Genomic DNA, 20,143 nt, shown 5'->3' on the forward strand with positions numbered 1-20,143 from the left:
GCTTCATTTAGAATGAAGCAGTGGGCAACTGATTCAGTGAAGGCTTCCTCCACTATTATTTATGAAGCACGAGGATTTAGTGTCAAAAGAAAGAGCCCAGGTATTTCCACCTGACAATGTCATATAACAACGTTAAACTCTGATGATCCTCCTGGGCTCTCCTACATTAGAAAGGCCATGAGAAAAATGTGATACATGATCTGTAAATTTGGAAACTCTTTCTCTTCTCTTATTGTTCTTTTCCCTCTAGAATTAGCAAAACATACGATTTCACAACAAAAGTCTATTTATGTTGAGGAATAGACAAAACAAGAATTACCCATTCCCTTGGAATTTGCATATTCAGTTTTGAAGCTAATGTTCTGAAGTCAATGATCCCCACAGTTCTATCTCTGTTTTTTGAAATGAAGATTGAATTCAAAATTTGCAATCCCCAGTGGGCCAAAATTACCATATTTATTTACATGATCTACCTATTGTTTATAAGTTGAAATTAGGAATAGATATTATGTCAACATTGGCTCATGGTCTATTAATTTTAGGAAGTGTTATTAACATTATAAATCAGTTTCCTTGGTAGTTAAAGGAAAATTCCACTGTTTTAGCATGGCAAGGAATCAAAAGTACACCAAACTGAAATTCAAATTGCCTCAGACATTTCAGAATATATTCTCTTATTCTTTTTCTTTTTACTCCACTCTCTCTCTCTCTATATATATATACATATCCCCTCTCTCCCTTTTAAGAAATATTTGTCTATTTGTCTATAAGAAGGAAAGAAATGCTTCTTTGAAGAAGGATAAGTTACATTTATGTTTAGCAGCTATATAAACCCAATAGCCTTTTCTTCATCTATACTGGAAGCTTAGGTAGAGGAAATTCTATTTGTAATGTCTAATGATTGTCCATTCATCACAAGGAAAAAGTCTCCATCACCCTTCCAGAATGCTGAAAGCAATTATGTTGAAAGGAAAACACTAATACACAAATGTTCTTTTAGTACACGGTCCTTACTAAACTGTAAAATTTAGTTCCTTGTTTAGTATGTGTCCCTTTCTCTTCAATTTTTGCTTTCTACTCCATCCCTTTTTTCCTTCTGCTCTCCCTTCCAGTCTTTCTTTGATTTGAATAGGAAACACTCCAGTAAATTTAACACAGCACAGGCCTACCAATGCTTCTTTCTTACAAAGAGCTACAGATTCTGTGACTTCTGTTCCCTGAACAGACAGACACCTTCATGTCTTCACCCCTCTACTCTGATTGGAACTGCGTATTTGGATTTCCTGTAGTGTCTTTTCTTTTTTGTTTTTTAATTTATTTAGTCTCTTTCTGTGTTTGATTTCCTATTTCTTGAGTCTTAGTTTTATATAGTTTATTCTCACATGCTACTTAAATGTATATTCGATTTGTTTATCATGAAAGATTAGATGGGAGATGGACTTTAAAGTGCTTAATCTATCTGAAAATGCAGGCCAGAGGAGGGCGCCAGATCTCATTACAGATGGTTGTGAGCCACCATGTGGTTGCTGGGAATTGAACTCAGAACCTCTGGAAGAGCAGCTTAACCTCTGAGCCCTGAAATATTGTGTGTTCCCCAAAATAAACATATCTGGAGTCAAATTAACTAATAAGAGTTAGTTATATATCAGGATAAGTAAGCCATATATGTAGTAGGATACTTTTTACTCTTATAGTTATAAAAATAAATATTTTATAGAGTAGAAAAATAGTGTACTCTACTGAATTAAGAAAAGTTATACTAAAGTACTGTATTTGTATTCAAATTATATATATATATATATATATATATATATATATATATATGTTTTTAAGATTTATTTATTTATTATGTATACAGTGTTCTGTCTGCATATATGGCTGCAGGCCAGAGGAGGGCGCCAGATCTCATTACAGATGGTTGTGAGCCACCATGTGGTTGCTGGGAATTGAACTCAGAACCTCTGGAAGAGCAGCTTAACCTCTTAACCTCTGAGCCCTGAAATATTGTGTGTTCCCCAAAATAAACATATCTGGAGTCAGAGAACAGGCAGCCACTAGAACAAAGCCAAAAATGGTGGCTAGAAAATAGGAAGAGTAAGCCCTGACAGAAGTTGGGCGGTGGTGGTATACACCTTTAATCCCAGCACTTGGGAGGCAGAGCCAGGTGGATCTCTGAGTTCAAGGCCACTTTAGAAACAGCTAAGCATGGTGACCCACACCTTTAATCCCAGAAACCCAACCTTTAATCCCAAGGAGTGGGGGCAGAAAGAGAAAAGTATATAAGGCGTGAGGACCAGGAATTAGAGGAGAGAAAAGCATGTATTTAGTTAAGCATTTGGCTAGAGAAGCGTTCAGGCTTGGGAGCAACACAGTTCAGCTGAGAGCCATTGGGAGGAGGACTCAGAAGCCTCCAGTCTGACGAAACAAAACCAGCTGAGGGACTGGCGAGGTGAGGAAACTGTGGCTTGTTCTGTGTCTCTGATCTTCCAGCATTCACCCCAATAACTGGCCTCGGGTTTTTGTTCTTTATTAATAAGAACGCTTTAAGATTCATGTCACATCTGGCGCCCAACGTGGTAGAGAATTCATGAAAAAGCCTCTTGCCTGTGGCCTTGTGAGCCCCAGCTCAGGCCCGAGCTACACTCGTCCGGCTGTGGTGGCACATGCCGGTAGGATTTACTGAAGAAGGCAGAGGCAGGAGGATCCCGAGTTGAGGCCAGCCTAGGAGAAGCTTCGGCCAGGGCCGAGACACAAACAGTGGTGGAACCATGGAGGCAGTGACTGCTGCTCCGAGTTGCCTGCTGCTTCTCATCGTGTTAGTGACTTCGGTGATACTGCTACCTGGAACAAAGAGTTTACTGCTGCTTGTTCAGAGAAGAATTGCCAGGACCAGTGTGTTACAAGAAAGCATCGGCAAAGGTCAGTTTGGAAATGTTTGGCAAGACAAATGCTGGGGAGAAATTGCTGTGAAGATTTTCTCTTCTAGGGAAGAACGTTCATGGTCCCGAGAGACAGATATTTATCAGACTGTGATTGCTCCAAACCACAGAGGAGGCACAAAAAAAAAAAAAAAAAAAAAAAATCTAAAGGGAACACCATGATCATGACTAACAGTGACTTTGAAATCTTCAAAAGGATGATGGAACTCCACAATGATGATGCCACATGGACTATGGTAAAGCCATTAACACCATGGAAAGATCGACTTTGGACTACAAACTGCTCAGGACAATTTCGAGATGACTGGCTGAGATGATACAGCCTGCCAGACTACTTGAACAAGGACTTGAAACAAGCCCTGCACTTTATCATTATGCAGCGGCTGGACAAATGATACAGGACTTGACAATTAACCCAAAAATTTTCTTTTCAGGATCCCCTAAAGATGGAAGTAATTTTAAAAAAACAACACCCACATCCCAAAAAGGTGGGATGGGAGGTTTTTGGTTGTTTAATGAGTTTTGGATATTGTCATTGTTTATGATGATTGGTTACAAGTTGTTAATTGTTAATGGTCAGGAAAAAAGCTGAACATGAAGATTAGATTCAGAGGTTTTATTTAAAAAAGAAAAGGAAAAAGGAAAAAGGAGAATATAGGTATGAGGTAGATCACTGAATCTACTCTGAGAAAAAAGATGAAGAAATAATAGGATAAATGGGTAGATCACTGAATCTACTCTAAAAAGAAAAAGAAGATATAAAAATGACAAAAGGTAGATTACTGAATCTGTTATGAAAACAAATACATTTAAAAAGGAACCACTTGTTTTAAATAGGGTAAGTACTGAAATTTTTTTTGTCTGAGTTTATCAAATGTTACTGGACTGGACATTGTTTTATATATAATGGAGTTTTTCTCCTGAATCTGTTAAATGTTAATGGACTAGATATCATTAATGTAATCTTGACTGTGTATATTGTATATACTTATTGGATACGATTTTTCTTGTGTTAGTTATAAGCTTTTTAAAATTTTAGACAAAAACAGGGAAATGTGGTGGGTATTGTGTTCCCTGAAATATTGTGTGTTCCCCGAAATAAACATATCTGGGGTCAGAGAACAGGCAGCCACTAGAACAAAGCCAAAAATGGTGGCTAGAAAATAGGAAGAGTAAGCCCTAACAGAAGTTGGGCGGTGGTGGTATACACCTTTAATCCCAGCACTTGGGAGGCAGAGCCAGGTGGATCTCTGAGTTCAAGGCCACTTTAGAAACAGCTAAGCATGGTGACCCACGCCTTTAATCCCAGAAACCCAACCTTTAATCCCAAGGAGTGGGGGCAGAAAGAGAAAAGTATATAAGGCATGAGGACCAGGAATTAGAGGAGAGAAAAGCATGTATTTAGTTAAGCATTTGGCTAGAGAAGCGTTCAGGCTTGGGAGCAACACAGTTCAGGGGTTCATTTATATCTTGTGTTTTTAGTTTACTTTATGTCATTGCTGTGTCTCAGATATCTGATCACCCTCAACTATTGGTGCTGTAGGAAGCTTCAATGCAGAATCTTGTGTCAATGTGTGTGATGGAGATGCTTGTTGACTGAGGCTTTAATGAAGAGGCTTTAGATAATGAGATACTCATTTTTAAGTATCATTGTATGTTGATGTTTTCTCAAGCATGATTAAGTTTCTCCAAAGAAGAGCACTACATTTTAGCCTTTGTTCTGGTGCCTGTGTGACTTATGTTCAAAAGGATATGTACATTTCTTTCTGTAGTAAAAGCCTTCCTGGTATTCATTTCATTTAAAAATCTTGATTTTTGGTTTAATTTCTTTAAAATTTTATACTTCTGATTTCTTTCTGGAATGTGGCTCATGGGTCCCATAGCTATATATTAATATGGAAAGGTATTTGTTAATCTAAGCATAATCTAAAGAGTTGTAAGTAACCGCTTTCCTTCTACGTACTTTGCCTTGTGTCCATATGCCAGACAAGTGAAATAATTGAATGTTCTGCTTTTGGAGTCTCAGAGTGGATGAAGTGAATTGGCATATCTCTCAGCATTAGCTAAGCTTAGTTTCCTAGCCAAAATATAGACAGAAAGTCATGACTTTGGTTCATTTTAGTTTCTTGTTTTGTTGCTGTGGTCACAAAAGACAGTAAGGGCAAAGTAGAAAAAAAAAGTTGCATTGTAACAATATTTAGCAATTCTTCCCTTTTTTGGACTAGCTTAGTTAAGGAGTTCTGAAGATTTAGGTTGACCTGGGGCTGATGCTGTGGGGCCTTGGGGAAATTTTGCAGTTTTATGGCCTTGAACCTTCCTTTAAAGGAGACTTGGAGTTACAGAAAGAGATTTAACTTAGTCAGCCTGTATTAACATGAACATTATTAGTTTCTTTTAACCACTGTAAATAGCTGAAAGCATAGTAAAGTGTTCAGCAATGCTTTGTGGATGTCCTCTGATTCTGAAGAGAAACCAAAACCTAACTAAATGATTTATGTAGCTTCTAAAGCAAAATAAGAAAGCAACAGAAGTCTTTCCCAGTATTCCCTAGGCAGAAAAGGAAGTGACCAGCTCAGATAATAGAAAGCAGGCTATGGATGGAAGTTCAATTCTGATAGAAATGAGACAAAATTGTACAGAATATATGGACACATCTGCCTTCCTGATCTATTTTCACTTTTCCTCCTGCTTCTGTATGATTGGTGAGCTCAACTTTGTGGAATTTGCCAATGAGGATTATTTACTTTGTGCTTCTATATGACTTAGATAACAGGAGCTACTAACAGATTAATGTTATAAGGAAAAAGAAAATTTTCTGTGACTTATTTCTCCTGTCCTTTTTTAGGAGCTATTTTTATTTTTATGTACATGTATTTGTATGACAATATTTCACATGTGCCTGTGGAATCCAGACAGGGCATTGTATTTCTTGGAGCTGGAGTTATAGGTGGTTGTGGGTCTGCCAACATGGGTGCTAAGAACCCAACTCTGGTCCTTTGGAATAGTAGGAAGTATTCTTAACTGTGTACCATCTCTCCATATCTTTGTTTCTCTGTTTCTTTAGTTGTCAGAATATGTAAGGTCAGGTCTTTCCAAGGTCCAATAACACTGTGTCTCATGAAGCCACAGAATGGCTGCTTTGTTCTCCTTTAAACATGTCCAGCCCTCTGTAAATAGTTGCTCAATTTCTGAGAAGATACTGATTAATTCATCTACAATAGTTCATCATATATACCCCCTCCACAGCCACATGATAAAGGCTTCTTTATAGTCTGTGGTACTATTGGGAGTAGATGGAACTTTTAAGAGATGGAGTCTAGTCGGTGTCCTCTGACCACTTGTGTGTGTGCCCTTGAAAAGGAGAGTAGGATCACACAGGCCTTTCTCTTTCTTGTTTTTTCCTTATTTTGTATGTGCCAGATGTCATGAGTTGAGCAGCTTCCAAAAATGCCACTAGGGGAATAACTTTCTCTGTCGAAGTCACTTGCTAATGACTTAATGCCTTCTTCAAGCAGGAAAGCACCATGAGCAACTGAATACAGACTAAAACCTTGCAAACTTTGAGCCAAAATAGATCTTTCATCCCAGTATCTCAGGTATTTGTTATATTAATAGAAATCTGGCCATCCTACTGGGATAACAGAAATCAAGCCCATATTGCAAAATAGACACAGACTTCAGAGAAGCTAACAGGTGTTAATACAATTGTTGGAAATTTTCAGTCATTTAGTTTGTTATTTTTTGTGTGAAAAAAATCATATTTTTCAGTTCACATATAATGTACTCATGGTTTAAATTGCTTTAGTTAAAAACTGTTAAAATTATATATCCTGATTATCTTATACATTGTTTCTTTTTCATAGAATATGACAACTATGGACTAAAGGGACCATCAAAATTAGTGTCTATTCTAGGATGACCCTGGAGGCTATAAAGTGGATAGTTTTTCAGGGCTCATCTGACATAGCTTCCCCTTTTCTATACAGCTCCATAAATCTCAACACACAGCTCCTTAGGGCAATGGCTTAAAATTCGCCTATTAGTCTCACATCCTGGAAGGTTAGGAAGCCTGGAGCTTTTGATTTAAATATTATACAATTAAGTGGTTATTTGAGAAAAGAGACCTATGGATAAAGAGATTGTAAAACACATAATAACCACAGCATATAATTACACAGTATATAATCAGCTCTGTGGGTAACACAAGTCAAACAATATCACATGTTATGAGGTGTTTATTACTAGCCAACTGTATTATTCAAAGTCCTAAGACTCAGAATATGCCCAGAAAGAAAGGGGGTTCATATGCTTTTCAATGCCAGTGCAGTCAAGAATATAGTGTCATTCATTACATAGCTGAAGACTCAAGCTCTTACAAAGAGAGGAGCTCTGGGTGTGGCCCAGTAACAATTTCACAGTCTACAGATATATTGACAGCCATTTTACATCTTTATTAGCAAGATCATAGTAAGATATTTTATTTTTTATAATTGAATTTTACATATCAGCCATGGGTTCCCATGCCCTCCCCCCTCCCACACCTGCCCCCGCCTTCCCCCTAGCCCACCCCCCATTCCCATCTCCTCCAGGACCAAGACTCCCCTGGGGATTCAGCTCAACCTGGGAGATTCAGTCCAGGCAGGTCCAGTCCTCTCCTCCCAGGCTGAGCAAAGTGTCCCAGGTTCCAAACAGCCAGCTCATGCACTAAGGACAGGTCCAGGTCCCACTACCTGGGTGCCTCCCAAACAGTTCAAGCTAATCAACTGTCTCACTTATCCTGAGGGCCTGATGCAGTTGGGGGCTCCACAGCTTTTGGTTCATAATTCACGTGTTTCCATTTGTTTGGCTATTTGTCCCTGTGCTTTTTCCAATCTTGGTCTCAACAATTCTTGCTCTTTCAATCCCTCCTCTTTCTCAACAATTGGACTCCTGAAGCTCCACCTGGGGCCTGACTGAGGATCACTGCATCCACTTCCATCAGTTATTGGATGAGAGTTCTAGCATGACAGTTAGGGTGTTTGGCCATCTGATCGCTAGACTAGATCAGTTGGCCTGCTCTGGGACACTTTTCCTCCTACCAGGTTGTCTAGCCTTGATTTGAAAGCATTATCTAGTCTTAATGTAATTTGTGTTGCTGTGTTCAGTTAATATCCCTTCAAGGCTGGCTCTCTTTTGAAGGGAAATGGAGGAAGAATGAATCCAGGGGAAGACAGGAAATGGGGAGAGGAGTGCCTCTGAGGAGTGGAGGGAGGGGAAACTGGGGTCAGGATGTAATACATGAGAAAAGAATAAATTAAAAATATGGTTCCAAAATTCACAAAAATGATGAATATCTATTGTAGTAGCTGTTAAGCTTGTGTGACTTGATGTACTGTAGAGAAAACTGACATAGCTAATAAGCATGGGAATGAGTGCCCTGAGATGTCTTCTTAAATCCACATACTTAAGGAAGTCAGGAAAAATGATTTCTAATACAATAGCCAATACAAGAAGCCACTGAGTAAGATATTTTCTTTCACACTCAGGCAAAAGTAACTCTGACTACATTAAGAGCATACAGAGAGCAAAACAGACTGTAAGGGAGATTTAAGAACCGTGTGATTTTTATAAACCTTTGTCACATTCCATGCCATATGCATGCTTTGTCAGTCTACTTTCCAGGATAAGGAATTGCCTTCTCTTCCATGTTAGGCTATATATTCTTGCAATTGCATCCCATAATGCCACAAAACTCAGCAATGCTAAAAGAAAATCTGTGTCATGCTTATGTGTACTACCCATTCCTGAATATCTACACTGAATCTCTAGCAGACTATTGGTGCTGTGTTGGGTGATTGCAGCAAAGCTTTGAGTGTCTGAACTTTTTGAATGAAATAGAAAAACACCACAGAGCATGCTACCAGAGGCAGAAAGAAATGGAGTTGAAAAAGTGATGCATATAATAAAGTATACTTTAAAATTCTGAACAATGATATTTGAAAATTCTTGTCAATTCTTATGCTTCATGTTTCCCCTAATATCTGAGGCTACAGGAGTTCATGTCTTAGTACCAAAAACCATCTCAACTCTGATGTATTAGACAGAGCTTCTGAAGCAATAATTAATGTATAGGCCACCAACACTAGAATTAATCTTGGGAACAGGGAAAATAAATGTGCCATGGGAGTTCCCATAGGGTGGCACTGACATTGGTGGGTCACATCGTTGATCATTGGTGATAGCAACAGAATGATCACTCAAAAGGCAGACCTAATAATAGCCTCAAATATGGAAGAGACCTCACTTGCTGCCTGCTCTGGTAATATAGGCCATGGTAATGGCTATTTCTTTTCTCCACAGGGCAGAAGTAACAAACCTCCACTTCATTTCCCCAGTGCAATGCAAGTATACCTAAGATCAGTTGATTCACTTTTAAGACATTGCCCCTTTTGGTACCAAATTTCTTCCAGCTATAAAACTTGTGGTTCTAAGAAAGTATAGATTTAGTACTTTGCTGTGGGATGTCCTGTATGTTGTGAATGTATGTTGCTATGATTTATTGATAAATCAAACACTGATTGGCCGGAAGTATAGGTGGGACAAACAGAGAGGAGAATTAGGGGAACAGGAAGGCAGAGAGGAGATGCTGCCAGCCACCAAGATGAGGAGGGGGATGTAAAGTACCAGTAAGTCATGAGCCATGTGGCAAAGTACAGATTAATAGAAATGGGTTAACTTAACATAAAAGAACTAGATAACCAGAAGTCTGCCATGGCCATACAGTTTGTAAGCAATATAAGACTCTGTGTGTTTACTTGATTGGGTCTGAGCAGCTGTGGGACTGGAGTGTGAGAGAAATTTGTCCTGACTGTAGGCCAGGCAGGACTGGAGAAAACTTCAGCCACAGTACTCCTCCATGATAACCAGGTGTGTGGGAACTGTACTCTAGACACAGATCCAGACACACAAGGAACACGAAGAGCAGGGGATACTTAACTATAACAACCATGAGAAAGTGACCCAAGTGGTCACTTTCTAGTGGTGCCAAGGAGAAGCCATTGTCACCATTGGTCCTGCCACTGAAAGACTACTGCTTTAGGGTTAGTCTCATTGAAAACGCTGGTGCCCAGGTTGAGAGGTTTGAGTACAATGAATCACATGCTAGCTCTATGCAGCTTCACTAACAGCATGCAGTGTGCCATTGCGCTTTAGCTCTTGACTTGTGTGCCTCAGACACACTGATGCCTTCATCATCAATTGAAGCTATAGCCATAGAGCCATTTTCACACTACAAGCAAACCGTCAGCTCTGTAAAGTGAAAACAGGGACCCAAAGTTGTGGAAATGCAAAATAAACAACAACTTGGCACATGGTCATGTCCTACTGAACGGATTTTTACAGGTTTAAGGAGTAGTCGATAATTTTTAAATAAAACCCCTACCTGACCCTAAGATCATGTTACATTCTTATAATCTAGATGAACATGTGCTGCCCTTGTGCAAGCTGATCGTCCTTCTCTGTAAAACTCCAGTATTCTTCAAAAACAACATTTGTATTTTAGGTATCCCTGCAAAAGAATCAATGGCACATTTTGCCTTTGAATTGAGTGTTAGGAGAGTGTGAGAGATACACACACAAGCACATAAAATGAAGAGATCACAGCACAGGGAAAGTTTCCTATCCTTATGTAAGTTCTTTAACAGGAGTGTTCTGAAGAGGAAATGAGTATGTTTATCTATGGTAATAACAGGACAACTGGATGGAGATCAAGCTAACTTCACTGTTGTTTCTATCAAGTGCTGTGCTTACACCAGAGACAATCTTAGGAAGGAGGAGTTGGCTTTGCACGACTCACACAATGGAAGTGTATTCTAAACGCATCCCACCTCTTGTTTCTGATGCAACAATGACTGCTCAAAACTGTGTTCAGGCGGGCAGATGACAGACAATGCAGATGTCATAGCACTGCCAGGTCAATGCAGGTGTGGGAGCATACACGTGTATGAATAGACTAGAAATAATTATTTATTGATCATATCCAACATTCTAACAGTTCAGAATCAATCTTCCTAATGAATAAATAAAACATGCATATTTTAATGAAGTTAATCAGAAACAATTACTTTTAAAGTTAAGCAAGCAGTCATGCAAAAATCTCTTTAAATTGCTTTCAAGCAAGTTTTTTTTTTTTTTTTTTCTTTTAGTCTAGAAAAGTTGAAGAGGCTAGCCTCAAATGGATGCTCACTGTGGATATTCTCCCTCCTAACTTCAGGAAGAAGTATACTTAGACTAACAGGGAGGAAGCAGAGACTTCACACAATTATCAGGAAGCAGATGCACTCAGAAAACATCTTCGCTTTTTGGTTATGAAGATGGGGAATGGTGATACATAGAGGAAACACAGGAGCTTCTGTTTGTTATAGTAGCACAAGAAATCAGAGGGTTTGGGGCTCACTGGCATGTTCAGGAAGATTTGAGGAATCCTGCTATTAACTGGCCAAGGCTCAAAGAATTGTAGGATTTGCTTTTAATTATTTATTAGTGCCTTCCTCAGGGGTTGTAACAGCACAATCCCTGAGACACCATACTGTACCATGTCCCTTCTCAGTCCTCATTCTTTTGGGAGGTAGCTGTTCTTCATAATTTGTCTCATCCATTTAACATTTTCTCCACACCATGTGATAATTTTTGTCTAAAATTTGCTCTGAAGATGCCATGTTTTTCTAAGGGAATTAGCATGGTACATTTGCAATATATCAGAGATGGGTTCCAGCTTTGTTTTCCCTTTGTGCCAGTTATGTTTCTAAGGTTTTCTGAGACTCACCTAAAAACAGACCATCAGTAATTTACTCATTATGTGACCTAGTTGAGAATTGGATGAGACAATATAAGGAAGACTAGCATCGGTAAAATGTGGGAAGAGAGAGCTCCCTCCTTTCACCCCACTGGAGAAACATGAGGATTAACAGCTGTAGGTTATTATGAGCCTGAAAACATTTTCCTGTACTCCAGACATAGCACCAAGAGGGTGATGCCTAAAGATTTTTGCATTATGGGTTATCTACCCCCCCAATAACTTTTTTAGATGGTAAAATTGAATCACAAGTACAAACATTTGCACAAATTCTGATAAGGCCAATTTTATGGCTGCTGGACAGTTAGGTAGGTGCTTGTAGGGCGTTGAAATGCTGGCCTCTGTAGTGTATCTCCTAGTGATATTCTAGTGATACATTTCAGTGATAGCTGTTAAAATTCCATAGAAAACCTGTAAGAATGTGACCCTGTACTCATTTCTAATGTGAAAACATTTATGACAAGGAAAAAGTGGCTTTTAATAGTAGTTCTGGGATTTTGAGTATTTTGGATTAAGAGTCAGTGGGTACATTTTCACTGCCCCAGCTGAAGGGTCCATGGTTATGACATATGGTTATTATAGAAAGTAGTAGACTTACAGTGGATATGTATGATTCATAAATAAGCCAAAAATCTCCCAATACTTGTTGACTTCTAGTACCATTAAAAAAAATTGTCCATGACATTATAGTTACACACCCATGATCAGCAACAAACATAGATCTCATCATATTCCCTAAGTGCTTCTGCATAGGACTGCTCTCCTTATTTGTACCTTTTTCCCAATACAGAGGCAAATTACATTGATGAATGCCTGTGCTTTGTTCTTTGGAATAGAAAACCTCACTTACATGCTTTTCTTGGCATATCTGTAGATATCAATCGAGATCAGCACCACAGTTAACCCTTCTTTTGTCAACAAATAGCAATTACAGTAAAACTACAGTGTAATCCTAGGGCTTTTTATCCCTGAATACAAAAGTGACTTGAACCATTCTGACTGTAAATTTGAATGGTTTAAATATGGTTTCTATGAACAAGAGCTATATTTTAATTACTGACTTCACTTTGAGATACATGGTTTAACTTTGGGAGAAGTCAGTGACTTCCTGAGTGCAGAAACAGCAACACAAGAGAAATCAGGAATAACTTAGGAACCAGCTCCCTCATTTAAACATGGCTTAAACTGTTCACAAGCCAAGGTTCCCCCAAACATCAAATAATTACACGGTAAGTAGAATCTTTTCTTCAACAAAGTCTATAAATACACTCAGTACTTCTGTTTGCAAAAGAGTCCGTGTTTCAGTTTCAATGAAGTAAATCATCAAGTAAGTGAAATCGCAAAACCAGAAAGAACTTTCTCCCACTACTCTCTTTAAAAAAAAAAAATTCTATTTTCTTTCTTTTTTCTCTCAAGTGCAATCTATTATATACCCTGTCTCCAGTTTCTGTTCTCTACGGTTAGTTTAGTCTGGCTTTATACCTCTGCTCCCCGTGTCCACAGTGAGGAAATGGGTTACCTATTGCTTACGTGGCTCTCTTGGTTTGGATGGACACTGGTCCATTTCTTTTTCCTGTTGTTTTCACCTCTGTCCTTACTGATGTATTCTGTATGTTTGTTGTGCTGTCTCTATTGTCTTCCTTAGCCAATGTTTCTATCACCATTCCAACCTAGCTCATTCTGCTGTAGGGTGGGCTGTTTGTCTAGACTCTGTGCTAGCAGTCATATTAGCACATGGAACAGTTTTTCCTAAACCCACTGAGAAGTAAGACTAGTCTCTATCTGGTCTAAAATAAATTACCTTGCAAAAGTTTACAAATTCATCATTCCTCCTGCAAATAAAACACTATGTCTTGAAATTTCACTGTCTGTAATTTCTTTATATCCATCTATTTATTGCATTAAAAGAACTCATGTATATTTAAGACTTCAAATAGGCTCCAATTATTGAAAGTTTACTTTTATTTCTCAACCTACATAATCAAACTGCTAACACTCTTAAAAAGAAGCCATAACCCACTCTACGAAATAGACACAGTTAAATAATAAAACAAAGGAAACATGGAAGCTGGGCCCAAACCAGGATAATTGAAACCTTACTTGCTATTTAGATCCCCGGGTGTTCACAAGACTTCTCCCTAAACAAAGAAGAAATGTGACAACAATTAAAACATGAAAACAATGCTATTAAAAACTGCTCATTTAGGTGACGCATGTTTATAGCGCCTGGCTAGTAGAAAATGTCAAAATCTTGGAGAAGAAAGATTTGTTGTATTATGGCATTTTTCTTCACACTTACTGTTGTAAAGAGCAATCTAAAACAACCCTTTTTAAGCAACAAGAAGCAAACTTACTCTGACTATTCTGGGAAGAAGAATATAGTTCAGAAGTATTCTGTGTACTTGGCAACATAAATTATATACAATATGAAATTAATGATACAAAATCATCATTGTTATTAAATATTTGTCTTAGAAATTTCTTGGAATATTCTATGGAAAGGAATATTCTTTGCTTTGTAAATTTTGGTTAAGATTATTATTATTATTATTATTATTATTATTATTATTATTAAATTCAGAAAACAATCACTGAGTTTCTTTGATTAATACTACTGGTTCTCTAAAAAGACAGAATCTCCCAAATTATGAGGATAATGTTAAGAGGGAGATATTTAACTTTCAAAACTGGGTTGAAGAAAAGTCTTGGTAAGAATTTAATTCAGGACTGGTGAAATGGCTTAGTCAGTATGGATTCTTCTCACCAAGTCTGAAGACCTCAGTTTGATCTTTGGGACCTCCATGGTGGAAGGAGGGAACTGACTCATGCAAGTTGTCCTCTAACCTCCATACACATGTGATATGCATAAATTCACACACAGATGAACACACATAGTTAAATATTTTTAAATTAAAAAAGAATAAACACAAGTTTATTGTTAATATAACTTTCATTAAGATTGAGAAAACTACAAATCAATGAAAGTATTAGTGTTTCAGTTTAGTTTTGTGACCTAGAAGCCTCTTCACAAACAGAACAGCCGTTTTTCTTTCCCAGTGATTTTTAGTTATACTTGATCACATTGGCTTCTTGTTAGTAGTAAAAATGGAGAAATTGATTTGGGCTTTGAACAGTTTGGGAAGTAGAGATATTTTAATCTATTTCCATACTTTAGAAAACATTGTGAACATATTATCTTGTATTTCAGCATGACATTGAATTTGCTGTGTAGTTTGGGATAACCTTTTACTTCTGATTATCTTGCCTTCAAGTTTTGAGTGCTGGGATTAAAGATATTTTCACCAGGCCTTGTTTATATAGTCCTGGGGCATATGTTCAGGATACAGTACCACCCGAACCACCTCCTAAGCTCTATGTCTGCACATTTTTGGAAAATAACAATTGATTTAAATGTGACGAGGAAAATACATGAAAATGTAGCCATGAATGGGGAAGGGAGGAGCTAGACATCAAAGACTCATCACAGAACTTCTGGAGCTGATGAGTGCACTTACTTGCTCCTATGGGACCTAATAGGTATATACATGTATACACACCCACCAACTAGTTTGTAGCTTATGGAATAATATTTATATTTTAGCTCTCTAAACAAAGAAGTAGAAGTATGCATTTGTTTTATTTACTACAAAACATGCCTTGCATGTCCAAATCTTTGATAAAATTAGTTGCAATTTTTGTTTTAAATGAACATCTGTAGCTGGACATGGTTTCATTTATCTATAATCCCAGCATCCAGAAAGCTGAGATGGGAGTCAGCAGTTCAAGACCAGACTGGGCTACATGGCAAAACTGAGACAGTTGTGTAGCTTGATGGCTTGATGTACTCCCCCCCGCCCCGGCTACTGGTAGGATCAGATTCATTCCTGGTACATGAGAGGGCTCTTTGGAGCCCACTACCTATAATGGGACATTTTGTGCAGCTTTGAGGCAGGGGCAAAGGCTTGGACTTGCTTCTACTCTATATGCATCCCCATGCAAAGCCCTTGCCTTCTTGTGTAGGGGAGTGGGGGATATGTTGGGAAAGGGAGGAAGAGGGGGTAGGAGGAGGGAAGAGGGGGATCTTTGATTGGTGTGTAAAATGAATGAAAAAATTTTCTTAATAAAAAAGGGAAAAAATAAAAAAGAAGCTTCAAGCTTGAAGCTCTGAGAGAGAGACAGAGACAGAGAGAGAGAGAGAGAGAGAGAGAGAGAGAGAGAGAGAGAGAAAGAAGAAGAAGAAGAAGAAGAAGAAGAAGAAGAAGAAGAAGAAGAAGAAGGAAGAAGAAGAAGAAAAGGAAGGAAGAAGGAAGGAAGGAAGGAAGGGAAGAAGGACGGACGGACGGAAGGAAGGAAGGAAGGAAGGAAGGAAGGAAAGGAGAAAGGAAAAAAAGAAAGAAACCTAGTTGCTTCAAGAAGACTGTTACAAAGCCTAGGATAAGAAGTGGGATGTCATTCTGTAGGTTGAGGATTCTGGATAAGTTTTTTTTAAAAAACTTTTTTTAAAATTATATTTGTGTTTTAATTTTACACATCAGCCATGGGTTCCCCTGTCCTCCCCCCTCCAGCCCCCACTTCCACCTTCCCCCCAACCCCTCCCCTCCGTTCCCATCTCCTCCAGGGCCAAGACTCCCCTGGGGATTCATTTAAACCTGATGGATTCAGTACAGGCAGGTCCAGTCCCCTCTTTCCAGGCTGACCAAAGTGTCCCTGTGTAAGCCCAAGGTTCCAAACAGCCAGCTCATGCACTAAGGACAAGTCCGGGTCCCACAGCCTGGATGCCTCCCAAACAGTTGAAGCTATTCACATGAGAACAGGAATGGACAGAGTGCTGGAGAAGTCCCCAGAAATCCACAATGATACATTCTCTGTAGACTGCTGGCAATGGTAGAGAGAAAGCCTGATCTGACCTAGTCTGGTGATCAGATGGCCAAACACCCTAATGGTCGTGCTGGAACTCTCATCCAATAACTGATGGAAGTGGATGCAGAGAGCCTCAGCCAGGCCCCAGGTGGAGCTCCAGGAGTCCAATTGATGAGAAAGAGGAGGGACTGTAAGAGCGTGAATTGCTGAGACTAAGTTTTTGATACTAAGTGCAAAGAAGCGGGTGACTGAAGTGTTGGGTGTGAAGGAAGGCAGAAGGAGGGAACAAGAATGGCAGCTAGGTTCCTGGACATGATCTCTCATTTTCCTGAGATATTGCAGACTTCGACTATAATAAGATTTGAGTAGATTTCAATTTTGGACATATTTTTTTGAAATGTCTGTTAGGAAATGAAACGTTAAGTTGGATAAACATTCCTAGAGGGATAGGCTGCCATGGAGAGGGACATAGGCTACTGAATGGAACAACTGAAGAGTCCAGGGTCAGCATGCTACCTGACTCAATTCAACCCATTTCTCTAATCTCCCACATAGCCAGAATGAAGGGACAAAGAATTTTTTATTTGCACAAATACTTGTCAAATGAAATAGAATTTAAATATAGCACTTTGCTAAAATTTTCAAAGAAGTCAACACACTGTGCATAACTTGGTTATTTTTTCTTTGTATATGGACTGAATTAGAAAAAACAGATAAATAAACAAACTGTCAAAGGATTTGCTGATGATAGCTGTCATATTTATATTGTGATAACCCCAAACTGAGCACTCTTATGTACTGATAGAAATCAATGATATAAACAGAGCACATGTAACACTAAAACCACAGCTCATTACTATAAAGGGAAATTAGGTTTTGTGGTTAGTGTGGTGTTTTTCCAAGAGATTTATTAGCTTCAGAATAATCCTAGGGAATCTTGACTTTATTGGCATCCATTGACTATCACCATCCCCAGAACTGGGAAATTATGTTTGCTTATTAAACTTTGTTTTTTAATATATGAAATGGAGTAGTATTGGTGGAATTATTAAGGCCACTCCATGTAGTTAAAAGGGAGGTTTATGTTGTGGGGTAATTTACAAGTGAAGGGATAGGTAACAGGTTCTGGGAAAGGTGTAGCACATTTCGGCAGTGTTCTCTGGAGGAGTCTGCTCAGTCTACCTTGAGTGTCCAGGGTCCAGGAACCAAGAGAGCTCCCCCATCCAGATCTTGGGTCTTCAGGGGTCCTCTCTTGGCTCCTCCTTGTATGTGTGGCAGTTACCGAAGCTTCAAAGGGGGTGGTATTTCCAGGTCAAAGCTGAAACAGCTACCCACTACAGAGTAGTATGTGGCTGCTCAGTCACTTTTCTATGCATTCATATGTACTTTATAAAATTAGTAATGCTATGAGGTTCTTATTGTTATGTTCAAGCCCATGGATATTTATAAATGAATGTTTCTGTTGTCACCCTTCCCAAATATTGTTAGATGCTGCATGGTAACTTCAAAGTTTAATTTTATGGGCAAGGCATAATTAGTTAGCCCAATCAAAATGGCTCTTGTTGATTCTTTACAGTTCTGTGATATGTGTCCTAAAGGTTGCATGTTTTTAAGAATCCAAGGTTAAATCCTTAGACTGAATTGCTGAACTGACAACTTTGAATACTAAATTACAGAAAATATAATATGTTGCCAAATTACACTCCATAAAATAATAACACTTAATTCTGCTAGCAAGACCCAAGGGAGCCTACCATCCCAGGCAGCAAACAATAGTTGATTTTATTGTTTTGATTTTTAAGTTTTGATAATTTGACAAAATTGTTTGTTATATTAGATTAATTTGTGTTTCTTCTACTTTTATTTGTATTATTTTTAGCTTCTGAAATAATTATCTTCTTAGTCACCTTACAATTGCGTGTTTTCTGATATTACTTGTAGTAGCTTTTTAAAAGTTAACAATATTAACTGTAATCATGAATTTTGGATTAAGATGACCAGTGATGACATTAGCATTTAAAGGACAAGATTCATAATGAAGCACAGGAGAAAGGTAAATACTTTCTTAGTTCTACTTGGGACAGAAGTGAGTATGAGTAGGTGAATGAATTGAAGTTTGTGATTTTTTTTCTTAGCCCATTTTTCTTGAAATTTGAGTCAAAGCTGCATTTTATTCCTTAATTTATTGATTTACTGCATTGTTTATATCATCATATTTTATCCAGAATATAATTACTTTTTCTTATATATCTATCCACTTCTATCTACCTACCTATCTATCTATCTATCTATCTATCTATCTATCTATCTATCATCTATCTATCTACTTTCCAATCTTTCTATCATCATATTTATTAACTCCCCAAATCAAGATAGTATAAGGAAACTTCATCTTCATTTGCTGACTAAGAGAGGCCTTGAAGATATAGCTAAAGTCACTGCCTTCATGGAAGTGCTTCTTACGATAATGATCTAATGACATCATTTCAGAATGTGTGACTCTGCTGAGGTCAACAGCTAGTCACTAGTGAAATCTCAAGAGAACGTATGTGTAAATATGTACTTCCATGTGTACTCCTAGAGACCCCGACAATAAGCATCCTCTTTCCTTGATGGAGTCCAGAGCTTCAAGAACATATAGAACCAGGAAGAAGTCACCAGCTGAAGTATAGGCTACCAACAAAAGCAATTAAAATAAAACATTATATATTGCTACTGTGAATTACAATTTGCTATCTCATGTGAACTCACAGCAATTTGGGAGTTGATAAGCAACATAATGTGAAGAAAAGAGCTTTGAAAATATATTACTAGCCACATAATGATAAGCAAGCAATTTCTCAAAAATTCAGTTTTTTTTACAATATTACACATGTGAAAAGAAATAAATATGAATGTTTCAGAACAAGCATAATTTTAGAAAATTATAATGGATGTTTAGCATTTAATATTGATTGAATTTTTATTTGTTCAACATTTATATTTGAGCATATACCGTGAGTTCTTTTCTAGATACTAGGGATTTCAGTTTGAAGAATAATTGCTTGTTTCTTCTTGCTAAAGATGATTTGCTAATGTGTAGCATAAGCATTAGCAGCAAAGGCAATAATAGATAGATAATAGAGGACAGCTAGATGAGCAGTAAACAACAAAAACAATAATAGATAATGGAGGATAGATAGCTAGATGACAGATAAGTCATCAAACAGAAAGAGATATGGGTAGATGGAAAGTTTCGAATTTAACTAATGCAATGAAGATAATAAAAGAGTGCAATGGGTAATCAAGAAGGTTCTACTAAGGGGTCATCACCTGTGGTAAGGAATGACAGTCTTGACAGAGGAAGTGGTAGAGACTTCTAGAAAGGGTATACAAATATAAACGTGACACACAGACAAGCTTTAGTGTTTGGTGAACACAAATATGGTCAGAATGGTTGGAGATAGTGAACCAGAATAGTCAGGTGTGAGAGGGTGGAAGAGGAGGTGCTGGCAGCTCTTAGGTTATAATA

General features: G+C 38.1%; 1 protein-coding gene across 37 annotated transcripts in view; it reads right to left on the reverse strand.

Moving 5' to 3' along the window:
* Ptprd (protein tyrosine phosphatase receptor type D) overlaps positions 1-20,143 on the reverse strand; it is a 2,001,112-nt gene that overhangs the window by 652,636 nt on the left and 1,328,333 nt on the right. For all 37 annotated transcript variants that reach the window (XM_036177144.1, XM_036177143.1, XM_036177148.1 and 34 more), the window contains one exon: positions 13,873-13,910. The gene's annotated coding sequence lies outside the window, so the exon portion shown is untranslated. The remainder of the gene's footprint in view (positions 1-13,872; positions 13,911-20,143) is intronic.

Source organism: Onychomys torridus, chromosome 2 (genome assembly GCF_903995425.1).
Source record: "Onychomys torridus chromosome 2, mOncTor1.1, whole genome shotgun sequence".
Taxonomy (NCBI): Eukaryota; Metazoa; Chordata; class Mammalia; order Rodentia; family Cricetidae; genus Onychomys; species Onychomys torridus.